General features: G+C 42.4%; 1 protein-coding gene across 1 annotated transcript in view; it reads right to left on the bottom strand.

Annotated features, from left to right (window-relative positions):
• Positions 1–16,535, bottom strand: part of LOC130111208 (nuclear receptor ROR-alpha A-like) — a 322,431-nt gene that overhangs the window by 110,454 nt on the left and 195,442 nt on the right. The window lies entirely within an intron of this gene.

Raw genomic sequence — 16,535 nt, 5'->3', positions numbered from 1 at the left:
AACATTCATTTAAAGTACAGTAGGATACAGATGTCGCTGCTGATGGAAAACCTTTTATCTTCAAGAGACATTTCTGACATTGAGTAAAGCAGCCTAATTTTCAGTTAATTAAAAAAATTCAGGGAATAAAACTGTTACCAAATGTTATCACAGGTTTTGGGGAAAGCCTTGAATTCCTATTTAAAATTTTGGGAAGCTTTTACACACACACAAAAAAACAAAAAAACAAAAAACAAAACTGAAGTTACGATTTTAGCATTAGTGGATAGAAACTTCTCTTGTTATATTGAATATTGTAATTAAACCAAAAAATTTGACTTTACAGAATGTGTATTGTGTATCGAGATTGAAATAAGACGTTCATAGCAAACGGATCCTCTACGTACAATGTCATTTGAGGAGTATTTCAAATAAAACATGACTGAGTTTGGGCTTCATGAGCCCTGAGGCCAGATGAACTATACAAGAGGTTGGTCCAGTTATAATCATTAATTGAACAAGAATCCAAACTTGTAATTAGAGACAACCATATGTTCCTTTTGATTCTCTCTGGTCTTTTTAGTTCTTTTAACAGACATACACGCTAGCATTGAGCTCCTCATATATAACAGGGGCAACTTTACAAGTCCCATCCACATGTTTATTCTGCCTCTATGCAACATTAATACCGGAGGCGAGTCTTACTTGAATATTACACAGCAGTCAAAACTAGACTGAAATCTTAAACATTCAGCAATCGGAATTTTACTTTGAACCCATGACGGCTAAATAGAGAGCAGAGTAGACATCCTGCTCTTGTGAACAGAACCAAATGTACAGCTGCAGTTAAGCATGTACAGATATTGAGTAAACAGTGGGACCTCTCAAGTGGTTAAATGTGTATGGCACATTGCCGCCTGTTAGAATCTAGATCACTGTGATGCAAAGATAAAATTAATGAATAAGTTAGAAGCAGGTCGTTTGTCTGGGCTCCAGAAGGCTGTGGGGACTGGGGCTGCTCCTGGGGCGTAAATCTGTTGGGCCACAATAACATGCTCCACTGATGCCTTTCTCTGCTCACCCAATCTGGGCAAGGTCATGGTGGGCGGGTGTGTCTGAGCATGTGCGTGCATAAGAGAGTGTGCATGCACCATGTGATTTTATTTGTCTGTTTGTGGGTATATATGTCTCATTATTAATTTGTTTGTGCTCATGCACACACGTGTGGTCCTATGTGCTTGTGCTGGCCTCTGAGCCAGTTTGTGCATGAGTTTGTGTCTGTGCGCATATCTTTATGAGTACATTCTTGCCCACAGTTGTGTGTTTGCGTGGTGTTCTAAGTTGGAGAATATTATTTTTTTTAGAACAATATGTTTATTTTTTTCAATAATAATAACAAAACCATTGCAAAGTATAACAATACAATGCACTTCCAGTAATGGTGCAGTGCTGAGCGAATGTGTGTCAGTGCGCCACAGAAAAGTTTTAGGAATAAAGCTACCAGCTAGCCTATACTGAATCTGTCACAAGTCACAATGTTTTGCTTAAAGTAAAGTAGTTGCTCAAATGGTACGAAACCATGAGCAAAGGCTAAAAAAATCTACGAAATCAGACACCATGTGCGACCAAGTGCAGCAAGCTAGCACCAATGCTAGCGAAGAAGATGCAGCTGTGGCAGCTAGCCGAAGTCAAATCCTTAATGCTATTTATACAACGTATCGAGATTTGATGGGCTATCAAACACTATACGGAGAATATGTATTTATGTATTTGAGTGCATACATACTATGTATCTGTGTATACATTGTGTTGGGAAGTATTTGGACTCTTTGAATTTCAATGCTAACAACAGGGGCAAAGCAGAGCCTGCCACATTAGTGACGAATCATTGCATAACCAGGAAGACTGGATTGCAAAAGAATTTGAATCTGTGTGCATCCTGTGTATTCTTTGTGTATACCTGACTCTTGGTAAGCTGGCTTGAAGCTTGTTTTTCTCTGTACACCTCCAATTACAATTTATTATTGTGCCAAAGTGGCTTTAAAGGTGTTTGTAAGATCGCTAGCATGTCCTAAGCAAGACTCTGAACCACTATCCAACCTGGGTACTCTGACCCCTAGGTCAGCATTGTGTGAACGTGTCTCGGTGATACATGGTAAGAAATCAGCTCTTAATTAGCAGTTAAGTTCACTAAAACCCTCAATGAGCTGTATGATTACCTGAATTGAGCACCGTGTCAAGACAGATAACCACAAATTATCCTAGTGGAAAATCTCTGGAACAATCTGAAACTTCACAGAGGGTTACGATAAAAGTCCTACTTTTAAAGCATACTTGCTGAACTACCACGATGCTTTGACTCATCCCCAAAAGGATTGTTTGAGAAAACAAGTTTTTCTCCTAAATGGTCTGATGACTAGTCAGCCAAAAGTTTTGTGTTATCATGAGGTAATTTGGTTTCACTATGTGACCTTCCAGAAGGAGTCCTTCCCTCTGTGTCATATACACAGTAATGGAGGATAGATGCACAAAATTGGGCAAAGGGAGACTTCTATCACGATGACCCCCGTACGCCTTCCTTCTCATCCCCCTCCCCCTTCGGAGGGCCAACCCCCCTTTTACTTTTCATCTCTACTCTGCCAGCGTGCACTTCATCTCTCCTGTCGAGTCACCTCCAATCAGCCATCTGGTTGCCTACCATCACATACATGTACACACATAACACACACACGTGCCTGCAGATACATTTACACAAAAAAAGCACACACACACACACACACACACACACACACACACACACACACACACACACACACACACACACACACACACACACACATGCACAAAACTGTATGAGCCATTCCATCAATGTCAAGCCAAAATTGGAGAAGTGGATCTGCAGCTTGACATATCCTTGCTCAGAAGCCCCTCGTATCAACTGTGATATGGGCTCGCTGATGACCTCAGGATTTCCATTAAAGAGAGAAAACAAAAAGCATAACAAAACAAAAACCTTTGTGTCATTTAGTGGATGATCATCACAGTGACTTCACATAAACAAGCAGATAGAGGCTCTGTGTCTCACTTGGGAACACTTTTTTACAAGACACAGCTATTGATGGGCAAACACTTGCTGGTGCAGAAATCTAACATTTGACCTTTAAAATGTTTGCTTGTCTGCTGGCTTAAGAGGCTGGCCCATCTCACAGCTCACTAGCCACTTTTTACCAGATAATTACATATTAAAATTTGAACAGGACCTCCAAATCAGTAGTTGGCTACCTTCCAGAGTGACTAGTACACAAGACAACATTCACACTCGCAGTCAAAATCATCAGCTTGGAGCCAGTGGTTTCTAACTTCACAGGAGGCCTTGCGGCTGGAGGTGGGTCCTGTCAAGGTCTACAGCCCTCAAGCTGCCTGCCAAGTCCCATCTCCACTGCTGCCAACCAGAGGATGACCCACAGGTGAGTCTACCCTTTGGAGACTGAGGAGCATGTAATAGGTAGATCTCAGAGAGGACAAGGTCATGTTGTGGCCTAACGGACTGCAGGTCTGACCTCATTAAAATACCCCCCCCACACACACACACACACACACCCACACGCTGCACCTGAATGTCTGTTTAGGTATAAAAATAGACAGCGGTCTTGGTAACAAAGTACTTACATGATTTTTATTTTTCATCTTGACTGGCAAGCTAAGTTTAGTTGTGGTAGTGGGCTCTGCAAGGACATTTTTGTGGCACTACTAATCAATTAAATTAGTCGAAGTGATCTAAGTGAATTAAATTTTAGGGCTACATGTTTTGTTTTGTTTTGTTTTTTCCCTTGAAATAAACTGACTGTGTAAATCTAGATGAACACTAAGATATACCTAATGTGCATTGTTGGCTAATCAAACATTACATGTTGAGGAGATTGGGGGACAGGGTAAAAAAGGATTTTTAAACCTTGCAACAAGGAATGCTCAACATGGGAGTGCACCTAAATATAAAGAAGCTGCTCTAGGTGTACACCAGTACACCAGTACTGTAGGTGCAACCAGATGGCCCAAAAAATAAATAAATAAATACATCATAATAAACTAATCCTAAGGAAAATATAATAACCACAGCTTCTGTATAGTGGGGACAAATATCAGGGCATAATGACCCAATATCAGCAATAACAGCATGTTATTGTTGAGCAAGCATCCATCTTCTACCCATGGCCTGTTTCATGGTGTGCTGTTTGTTGTCTGGAAGGCAAGACTAAAGAAGTGGGCTATAAGAAACAAAAGACGAGAGGACAGAGACAGACAGATTAAGAATGGCCAATGGAGATGGAACAAAGAGACAGAGGGGGCAGAGAGAAGAGCGGCAACAAAGTGAGAGGCAGAAAGGAAAACATGGAGGGAGGTAGACAGTAATGGGGGATATTGAACTGACTGGAGCAGTAATGAATGTTGCCTGCACTCAGACTGATTATTAGTCATAACAGCAGTCTCCTTTAGTCTGACAGGGGATGATTATCATAAATAGCACTATCATCTTTCCAAGAACACTCTGTGTCTGTGTGCTTGTGTGTGTGTGTGTGTGTGTGTGTGTGTGTGTGTGTGTGTGTGTGTGTGTGTGTGTGTGTGTGTGTGTGTGTGTGTGTGTGTGTGTGTGTGTGTGTTTCTTTGTATTAAATTGTAGGTACCTTTGTCTGACCATGGATGTGTGTGTGTGTGTGCCTGTATGAATTGTGTGTATTGGCAAGTGTTTACACAGTGTAGTTTTTTTACTGTTAAGTTGCAGAACTATGAAACATGATCAGAGAAAAATAAATATCTGTGTAGGAGAGACAAAGAAACCCCAGGAGGAAAAAAATGATCAGAGTGACAAAAGCAGGATAGATGACATCACAAGTAAATGTAGGGTGTATGGTTTGAAATTAACATAACAATAGATGCATTAATGTTTCCTCTGGATATGTTGTGGTTTGGTGTGTTTTTACACAGGGTTACATTTACGGTAGGTTGTGTTTGGTGTGCTGGGGTAGGCCTACTGTATTCCATCACATTCAATGACAAAGCTGAACTGTCGTCCCTGTAATTGGAGTTTGGCCTTCGACAGGACCAGTAACAGTGATTCACTAAACCTCTACTTGTCTCATCACACAGACACACAGCTAAAGCACTTCCTGGAGGGTGACAGTTCCTGACAGGAAACCAATTTCCTCTCAACACCTCTGACTGGGTTTGGCTGATACCCGATTTGCTGACTGATAAGGATCACCTGTCTCTAAAGAGAGATAAAAAGAGTGGGAGAAAGAGAAGAGAAGAGAAAAGAAGAGAAGAGGTAGAAGAAGAGGAAGAGGAGAGCAGAAGCAAAGGAGAGAAGGAGGACAAGAAAAGAGAAAGAAAGAAGGAAGGAGGGTACAGGAGAAAAGAATAGCAGAGTGGAGAAGTGGGTTTCAGCCCTTGTGTAACAACCTGTACAGCCTAGAGTCCTCAAATATAACCCTTGTGAATCCATCAGGTCATCAGCTTCGACCTCAACAGACTGTTTGTGTCCTTGAACACCAAGCTGAACAGCTTAATTTCAACAACTAGATATCTGACAGGAGGGGATAAATGAAGAGACGGGAGGAGACAGAAGGCAAAGGAGACTGAAGGACACTCACTTACACACACGCATAGTAACAAAGTCAGTCCTGAGGAGGAGAAGGAGGTGTGGAGTGCAGACACTGTGCAGGGTTAGAGGGGCCTCCAGGGTGGGCCTGCACCCAGACAGATGGCTTGTCTATCTGCTTCACCGGAAATACAACACTCTGCCTTTACCACAATGGGAGTACGTCTGACTTTGTGATATCCTCAATGACTGCATTCAAGCTAAACATGTTTTAAAAGGTGTCGAAAAAGTCAAAACAAGTCAGAATACCCAAACACAGCTTAGGTCACTTCATCAGGTCATCAATTTACTAAAGGTGTTATAGTCCTCATACAGAGCAGATGATATTCTGGTGCAATTGAGAGCATCCTGGCCAAGACTGGAAAGCCCTGCAAAGAGTGGTACGGTCAGCTTAGCAACCACCGGGTCTGGGTCCCCCCCCCCCTCCCACCCCACCCCCATCCTACAGGACTTATACATCAGGTGGTGCAGGACCAGGGCTAAAAAGATTATTTTGGATCCCCATCACCCCAAAGATGGACTGTTTCAGCTGCTGTGGTTAAGTAGAGGTCTCTGCGGCCGCAAGGCCAACTCTGAGAGATTTAGAAGTTTCTTCCCTAGGCCATAAGGACACTAAACACAACATAACAATTACATTTGTAACACTACTGTCACTTTGCCTCAGACACTTTACACTTCCAACCATTCAGTCCATTTTACACATGTGTACTGTATAGTAACTGCACATTGTATATAGATATTTATCAGGATACACCTTCTATATACTCCCAGGATATTTTTTTTATCCATCCATCCATCCATCCATCCATTATCCAAACCGGTTATCCTGCTCTCAGGGTCACGGGGATGCTGGAGCCTATCCCAGCAGTCATTGGGCGGCAGGTGGGGAGACACCCTGGACAGGCCACCAGGCCATCACAGGGCCGGCACCGATATTTAAAAAAAATTTTTTATTGTATTTTATTCTCATTTTATTGTTATTGCTGTTTTTTTCGCTTTTGTTGCACAGTTTGAGTTTGCCAAAAATCCTTTGACTGCTTATTGTACATGAAGTATGTGACAAATAAACGTTTGACTCTTGAATCTTTGAATCTTGAATACCTGTTGTGTGCATCCACAATGTGCTATGAGTTCAACAAAGATTTGTTTTTTTCCTTAAAGGTATCAAACCATATAGCAACCGATAGGAATCGCAACATCAACAACCATCCCTTTGAGTGACGGTCGCCGTTAACACAACTAACATGAATAATGTCTCACAATTTTGCAAGCTACTACACCTGACAGAAATCCCGCAGAAAGTCAAGTCAGAATTTATCACACATGGCTAATATATTTAATCAAAATGCTGCTTGCATGTCTGACAGTAGTATAGCCAGCTCAGGATTTGTTCATATGACAGCATTTATTATGTACGTTTTAGCTGGATGATGAGGCTTTTTGGATTTTTTTTTTAGGGTAGAGTTGCCAAGCTAGTTCCGCCATACTGAAATTTTGAAAGGCACAGCGAGATACAAGTGGGGACCTGTAATTTTGTGGGAAACCATCGGCTTTCAAAAGGGCGAGGAGCTCACTAGTGGTTTGTTTACAAAAATAAAGATTCAGGGCCAGAACATGGGTTTTGAATGCCAGAAGTCTCTGCACCCGGTAAAGCTATCGTTTTATAATCGGTATACATCGACAACTCTTTCCAACCCACCTGATACATTAAGGTCTTTTTTTTTTGCTATGATAAAGTCAAAATTGTGTCGACAGTAAAGTCTACCGAAAACTTGTTTAATTGCAATTACCCTAAAGACATTTGGCAACAGGGAATGGTTAACTAAGAAACAGCATTTTATGAACGCAAGCCAATCAAAATGCTAAACCGCACCAGGGACCAGTTGAAAATTGAGGGTTCACAGGTCAAATATGTCTGTGTTACTGGGACAAGACAATATCCCAATACCTGCTCCAGGGAGCACTACATGCTCCCGGCTGCCCCTGGCCTCTGACCCATAGCTGTTCTGGGAACTGTGTGTAAATGCAACTATTTTTTGGAAGGATTTGAGGAGTAGCAAATTCATCTACACTGCATGGAATACAACAGTTGCAGTACTTTAAATTTTAGTTTTAAACACTAAAAATCACAAAACACAACAGTCCTCATCACAAGAATAAGTGGGGGCTGGATGTGAAATTACAATGTACATAGTATTGATGAGTTTTTTCAAGTTCATATATTCCAAAAACTTGGGTCCTTGCACTTAAGGAATGGAACACTCAGGAACACTTTATTTGTCATTTTACCTCATGTACTTGCGTACATGAAGTGAAATGAAATGCCATGTTCCCCAGCCCACATCAGTGCAACATACAGACAAAAACACATTAAAGAACTATAAGAAGACATATTCAAACTAACACATACACTCACTGGCCACTTTATTAGGTACACCTTGCTAGTACCGGGTTGGACCCCCTTTTGCCTTCAGAACTGCCTTAATCCTTCGTGGCATAGATTCAACAAGGTACTGGAAACATTCCTCAGAGAGTTTGGTCCATATTGACATGATAGCATCACGCAGTTGCTGCAGATTTGTCGGCTGCACATCCATGATGCGAATCTCCCGGTCCACCACATCCCAAAGGTGCTCTATTGGATTGAGATCTGGTGACTGTGGAGGCCATTTGAGTACAGTGAACTCATTGTCATGTTCAAGAAACCAGTCTGAGATTATTCGAGCTTTATGACATGGCGCGTTATCCTGCTGGAAGTAGCCATCAGAAGATGGGAACACTGTGGTCATAAAGGGATGGACATGGTCAGCAACAATACTCAGGTAGGCTGTGGCGTTGACACGATGCTCAATTGGTACTAAGGGGCCCAAAGTGTGCTAAGAAAATATCCCCCACACCATTACACCACCACCACCACCAGCCTGAACCGTTGATACAAGGCAGGATGGATCCATGCTTTCATGTTGTTGACGCCAAATTCTGACCCTACCATCCGAATGTCGCAGCAGAAATCGAGACTCATCAGACCAGGCAACGTTTTTCCAATCTTCTATTGTCCAATTTTGGTGAGCCTGTGCGAATTGTAGCCTCAGTTTCCTGTTCTTAGCTGACAGGAGTGGTACCCGGTGTGGTCTTCTGCTGCTGTAGCCCATCTGCCTCAAGGTTCGACGTGTTGTGCGTTCAGAGATGCTCTTCTGCATACCTCGGTTGTAATGAGTGGTTATTTGAGTTACTGTTGCCTTTCTATCAGCTCGAACCAGTCTGGCCATTCTCCTCTGACCTCTGGCATCAACAAGGCATTTTCGCCCACAGAACTGCCGCTCACTGGATATTTTCTCTTTTTCGGGCCATTCTCTGTAAACCCTAGAGATGGTTGTGCGTGAAAATCCCAGTAGATCAGCAGTTTCTGAAATACTCAGACCAGCCCTTCTGGCACCAACAACCATGCCACGTTCAAAGTCACTTAAATCACCTTTCTTCCCCATTCTGATGCTCGGTTTGAACTGCAGCAGATCGTCTTGACCATGTCTACATGCCTAAATGCATTGAGTTGCTGCCATGTGATTGGCTGATTAGAAATTTGCGTTAACGAGCAGTTGGACAGGTGTGCCTAATAAAGTGGCCGGTGAGTGTATATCCAAACCAAAAAAAAAAAAAATCACTGTCCAAGGGAACAAACACCAGCCAGGACGACAGTCGGAACCACCGGCCTGCATGGGCTAGCAAGTTAGCCTAGCCTGCCCCGATTACGCGTCCTGTCAGACCGCCCTCTCGGGTACAGCTCCGGGCAAGGCCGCAGTCCCTGGGCTTACAGCACAGCAGACCAAGCTCTCTTAGCCGATCCAGCACCAGCTCTCCCAGCCAACAAACGAAGACAAAAATTTAGACGCAGACGTGGACAAAGACACTGCATTGATAGTACTGGGTGAGGCCGCCTCAAATGTGGATTCGTGCCGCCATCTTCCCACACTTGGGAACTTGGGTCGATAAAACCAACAAAATCTTTCAACAGAAGTCCATCAGAAGACCCTACGTGGTCATTAAGACCGGGGAGGTTGGGGTTGTTAATGAATTGTGTTTCATTTTGGATGCCTCGTCGTTTGACACAGGACCCTGAAGGGCAACATTACATTACAAGATACCCTCCCTTTTTTGAATTTGAAAATAGTTACGTACAATATAGGGGACAAGATGATTAACTCTCCTTTTCTCTTCAGAAAAGCCTTATTAGCCTTGTCTGCATTTATATTGGGGGCACTGAGCTGACACTCTCGGTTCAGTGTCTTGCTAAAGGACACTTCGACACTTTTTTTTTTTGTCTCTCAGAGAGACTTGCGACATCTCTATTACGGGTCTCTCTCCAAATGTTAAGGCAACTTTGCTGCATTATGATTCACACTGAGGCGAACAAACTGGTTTTATTTCCCTCAGGTTTTCTTATGTTTTCTTGGGATTTTGTTGTCTGCTACTGGGTTTGAATTGATGTCCTAGGTGGAATTTTCTTGGGCAGCATGGTGTGCGTCCAGACTAACACGGAGACAGGGAGGACCCCGGAGTGGATTAACACATAACTCACTGCAGACCAGATTGGGAGGAAGAGCAGCAAAATGGGGAGTAGAGAGGAGAGAGAGAGGAAAAATCCAAAGGGGATGGGGTGGGGGATAGAGGGAGGAAAAAGGGGGAGAGAGAAATGGGGGACTAACACAGAAATACAGTAACAGAGAGAATGAGGGAGTTGGGAAGAAGGAGGTACAAAGCTATTGAGAGGAAGAGGGAGAGAGATAGTCAGGGCTTAATTTGTGCCAGATCCTACCGCAACCGGATCCGGGACCTTCCAGATTGGGACCAGCACCTATCTGATTGGATCCAGCACCTCCTTTGTCACTATCAAAATCTGTAAAATAAATTTTGTGTATTTAATGTTTAAATATTTTATCTGTTCTGTCAGTCTTTCATTTCCCATTGAAGTTACTCATTAATTGCTTGTTTGACTATTTTGGATGCATTTTAAATCTGATTTTAAAAGAGAAAAGGGAGTGAGAAACGTCAGGTCACTAGTGCCTAGTCCACACAGACTACGTTATTTTGGAAAACGGAGTTTTTCCTCCTTCGTTCTTGAAAAAACAGAAAAACTCTATTCAAATGAAAATGCAAAAACACATGCTACTCAACACAATGAATGCGCTGTCAAGAGCATGCCAAACCAACAGACAGCGATATAACCGCAACCCTAAAGTCACCTTGGCCAATCAGAAGCCTGAGAAAAAGCACACAACCAAAAATTCGGTTTTCCTTGTCTACACATCAACACTGAAAACTGAGTTTCTGAAAATCTTCACCCTGGAAGGAGTTATACCAAAGGTCCATTTTCAGTGACCTGAAACACAGTTTGCGTGTGGATGAAAGGCCAAAACGCATAGGAAAAGCTATGTTTTCAAAAATACCCGTGTATGTGTGGGCTAGGCATCAGTGACGCCCGAAGCGTTTGAGTTTTGTGCACTTCACATGAGCTAATGTTACTGTGATCTGAATTAGGATACCCTCAGCAACAAGGAGAAAACTGGCAAAAAGTTAAAAAGATAATCAGATATGTTGAATTTCTTCATACTAGTAGGTCAGTCAGACCTTAAGCAGGCCAAAGTTTCGAGGGATCAACAGAGTGGTGATAATGGTGCTGTCGATAGTACTGAAACGGAGTGGAGGAAATCGACAGACAGACAGAACAAATCAAGTCAACAAATTTGCCTCAAGGGGCTTTACAACAACACAACATCCTGTCCTTAGACCCGCGCATCAGAACACGTCACTTAGTTTGGTTTCTTAGCCAGCTTGCCTTTCATGGTTGTAAATAGACATTTTGGCCCTAATTCTATTTTGCCCCCATTGTAGCAGTCCACAGCCAGAAGGAAAATTACAGGGAAGTGAAGGGGCAGTCAACGAGAGAGAGAGAGAGAGAGAGCGAGCGAGTTGCAAACCGTAAACAGCTGTTTCTAAGCACCCCCTTTGCTAATTCTGAATATGTCGAATGCTCTGATTAATTCATGTAAATAAATAACCCTTTGTGGGGACAGTTTTGTTTAGTTTTAACAGCGAGCACCTCGGCGTTGTCCAATGTGCTCCAGACACGGTGGATTTGTTTATGTGTTCTGTGACTTCTTCTTTTCCCCTGACCCGCTGCAGTAGCACCCTGTCTATGTTCCAGGACCTCCTGATTTACGAACTAAGCACTGGAGATAGTGTGAAAGATAAAGTGTTTTCAGCAGATATCATAACTATATTTGTCTATTAAATAACTGATTAATTTAATATTACTGAACCATTATGGTTGCTGACTTACTCTACATTTGGCGTTTCCTCTGCAGCAAGCACTGTATTTAATACAATTAAAGCACATTTGAAATTAATTCACAGAGGAATGAGAGGAGGGGGAGAGAGAAAAAAAGGTAAACAGATGGGTAGACAGAGAAGAGGAGAGGAAGAGAGCAGAAAGATAAATGCAAGGAGAGACGCAGTGAGCAAAATAGAACCTTGTCTTACGTACTTGACTCACAAAGTCACTGACAAACTTCTCTGCACCGGTGTGACACAGTTAGGTCCATACTTTTACATACTTCAGTATAATGGTGAAAAATAATCATTCTAATTTTTGAAGCACTTAACTAATCTGCAGGGAGAAAAGGTGCCTCAGGGCCCTTTAAGAGCAAAATTACTTGTTATTCCCACAACGATGTTATTTCTGGTCATATTTAATGGGTTTTTACTGGTGTCTAACACCACTTAGAAAACTCAACAGGTTCCTCTTGTTGCATTTGCATCACTGTGGAATTGGTTATAAATTAACAGTTTACCTCTTAAGAGCAAATGTTCATGCTTTGTGACAAAAAAACAACAAAACAAAATAACAACAAAACAAACAACAACAAAAAACCCAGCATATGCTATTAACTTGCTCACCACTTAGCCCTGACACGCAAAATATTCTCACAGCTGTTTCTTCATTGGATGTTCATTCCCTGTCATAGACTGTGCTAACTGGACAAGCTTTGCAGGCAGCTTTGCACTGACTTTAAAGCACCATAGTAGGCCTACACTAAATGCTAAACCCAAACAGAAAACTGCTTGCAACTACTTTTCGCAGACCAATACATCAGTCAGTTCATTCACCAAAAACGTTGTTTACTTTCAAAAAGAAAGAGGAAAGTTCTATGGGGATACGCATAAAATATACAACAATATCTACGTAAGATGCAAGTTGAGGGGTTCTTTGATTATGAGGTAACTCATCTGCTGTACGTTCATTACATTTTTTTCAAAATCTATGTGGGAAAGAAGAAAAGAGATGTGAAAAGAGAGGTGAGGGAAACAAAACTGAGAAGGAACAGAAACGCCGAGGAAATGAGGCACTTGAGAAACCAAATCTGATTCTGTACAATTAAATCAGTATATTTCATTTCAGCGCATGTCTGTCTTGCTCTGAAAATATCTGGGTAACATCAGCCGACCAAATTACTGCATATTTGACTAAAGCGTTCTTATTTCTGATGGTGTGAGATAAAGCTTACGTTTAGCATAATCTCATTAGATGTTCTGCCTGTCAACACAGTCAAATCCCATACATTACTTCACATATACATCAAGTATGCAGTGGCGCCCCCAGAAATTTTTCACAGGGGTGGCCAAATGGGGCCACTGAAAATCTTGGGGGGGGGGGCACATCAAAACCAAAAGCCATGACTGAATTTCAGGAATTCTATTATGCTGTTGTAGTATACTGTATAGGCTAGTTGAAAACTGCATCTGCGACTCGTGGCTGGGGGGGGCAGCGGGGGGGGGCAGGGATAGTATAACGGTGGCCCTGGCCACCCCTTGGGGGCACCACTGCAAGTATGTGGTCTTTCCAAGAAGACCTGTGCAAGGTCTATTTGAATACCTAACACAGTCAGTGGTCACATCATAATTTGTGCTCTTAAGTAAACATGCAAAAGTGCAAAGATCTTGGAAAAACAAATGATTTAGTTAATTTCATTGGTCATCAAACACTAACCTAGAAAACTTGATTTAATGTTGCAGAAAACAAACATATCAGCAGAAAAATACCCACTCTCCCTTTCCAAGTCCAACTGGTATTGTTGTTTATCTCCACTGACCTTTGACTGACTCAAAAAATTAATCTTGTGTGCACATATCTCCTTTCATTTTTCAGGGACTTATTAAGAGGCATTGCCTCCGTAATGCCATGCTCTCCAAACACCAACATGGTTTTATCATAAAATCTAGGCCAGATTAGAATATTCATTAGCTTTACCCTTTTCAATGAGCTGGAGGAAGAAGGCACGGCTTTTTTGGCCCAGATGTAATCAAGATAGTTAAGGCTATCAGGACATAATTTCAGTTTGCTGCAACGACGACAGTTTTTGTTTGGTTTTTTTTTGGGGGGGGGGCATCCCTGAGAAGCAAAAAGTATACTAATTGTGGATAGATAAGTGAAAACCTCTTGAGTCTGGTTTCATTCAGCAGTTTTTGGGAAGCATCCCTGAGAAGCAAAAAGTAGAGTTGTGCATAAATAAGTGAAAACCTCTTGAGTCTGGGTTCATTCAGCAATTTTTGTTTCTTTTATACTGAATTACGTGGGCCTCTTAATTGACAGAGCTTGATGTCCTTTGGTTTACGAGACCCTTTCAAAAGGCTGCCAATCTAAGGCCTACTCCACACATACACATGTATTTTTCAAAACGTAGCTTTTCTATGCGTTTTGGCTTTTCGTCCACACGCAAACGGCGTTTTAGGTCACTAAAACGGAGGGTTTTTTTTTTTTTTAAAACACCTTCTAAAATGCAGATTTGTACACGTAAAAAAACAAAAACAAAAAACGGAGCGCATGTCCACTGTTGATTTGTGTAATGAGAATGCACCTCAAACAATGGCGGATGTACAGTAATGCGGCGCTAAGCAGCAACTCCACCTCGTCGTCTGTCAACACAAACGAATCAGTTTACTTTCGGTTTTGCCATAGCACCTTGGGCTGTGTGCCAGAACGGTGAAGAAACAGATAAAGGTGAAGAAACAGATCTCAAATAACTGAATAAAAAAAAGAATTATAGCTACTGTAAACTGCTAATAAGACCCACTGGCCACCCTTTAGTCGAGCGGTTACTGATGTCGCCTTGTGGTGCAGTACACGCCGTGTCGAATCCCACACCGGGCGAGAAAATAGCTCGGTTACACTAGTATCGTTTTTTTTTTAATTCACTACCGCCAAAGGAAAACGAGCACACTACGCATGCTCAGAATGTAACAGGAAATGAAAATTTATTGACAATAATATTGTAACGATCGCGGATGAATAGGCTCGGTAGCCCTTGGCTAACGGGTCGGACTCTAGTCGACTGGTTAACGCTGACGCCCGCGGTGCAGGAAATACGCGTCCCGGCTGTGACGATCGGGCCGAGCTGCCCCCCCCCTCCCGAATTCGCTACAATATATAAAGCAATACAAAAAAATAATAAATAAATAAAAACACATCACAGTCAAAAATCAATGAAAGTATAGATACCCCCGATATTTTAAAAACATTCATGCTGCATTGCTTCCGGTATCAGATTGAACGATATCTCCGAAAGGGGTTTTGTTGATAGCGGTCTTCTCCCACGTTCACCTCACTGAAATCAACGTGCTGCGAAGTATTGAGAACCGTATTCTGGCCCTCATATTGCTCATAACTTTTGCGTACTCATTGCGTTTCTTCGATAGGGGTTCTGCCAGTCGCTTATGGTACGTAGTAGCTTGACCCCATCCGCCAAAGGTGCTATATATATATATATATATATATATATATATATATATATATATATATATATATATATATATAAGGGGCGTAAAAGATCCCTTTTCTACTGTCAGTACCCGACTGTTGTAATGTTCAGAATGTTCTTCTCTGGTGTTATTCGTCCGTCGCAGCGACGAGGACCATCTAGTCAATCCTGTAATGGATTGTTACGGGTCTAGATAGATCGATGCCATCGGCTATCCAATAGTTTACCTTAGATACACATGACCCGCGCTCAGGAACACGTTACATCACTTTGAATATACTTGGCTGCACTGAGCAACTCGTGTGTGTGTCATTCTTTATAAGATAGCCTACTGAAACATGGTGCCAGAAGTCGGAGAACTTATTTCTTATTTTACTAGCTCGCATGTTTAAGTTTGTAGGCCTGAGTAGGTCACATGTCGGAGGATTCCGATTCAGAGCAAAGTACTTCTGCTGAAGACGTTGTCACAGAGGAGCTAACGCTAGCATTACCGGCGCCGATAGCATCACATACAATGGCAGCTAACGTGAATATTCCACCACCGTCCCCGATGAGCTTCACAGGCGATTGGAGTGTCAATTGGGACATTTTTCGGGCCGAATATGAAGACTACGTCCTCTTCACGGGCATACTTGGCAAGGACAAGAAAATACAAGCGGCTACTCTAAGACGTGTGATGGGAAGTGAATGCAGGCATATTTACCGCCACAATCTGAACCTCTCAGAAGATGATCAAGGGGATCCTGACGCCATACCGAGAGAGTTGGGGAAATACTTCAAGCCAGCAAAAAACACAATATACGAGAGGTACATTTTCGGGAGTTGCAAGCAGGAGGAAGGAGAATCGTTTGATACCTTTGTGACGAGACTGAGAGAGAGGGCAGCAACCTGTGAGTATGGACAGTTGAAAGATGAAATGATCCGTGATAAGATAGTCCTGGGAGTTGCAAGCGAGGCCGTTAGGCGCAGGCTGTTGAGAGAGAAGGATCTGAACATGGTCACAGCTATTGACATGTGTCGCGCAGCAGAGCAAACTGACATCCGTATGAGAGCAATGGAGTTTGCAACAACACCGCAGCCGGAGGCAG

The sequence above is a fragment of the Lampris incognitus genome, chromosome 4 (genome assembly GCF_029633865.1).
Source record: "Lampris incognitus isolate fLamInc1 chromosome 4, fLamInc1.hap2, whole genome shotgun sequence".
In the NCBI taxonomy this organism is placed as follows: Eukaryota; Metazoa; Chordata; class Actinopteri; order Lampriformes; family Lampridae; genus Lampris; species Lampris incognitus.
This window is presented reverse-complemented; position numbering and strand designations above follow the sequence as displayed.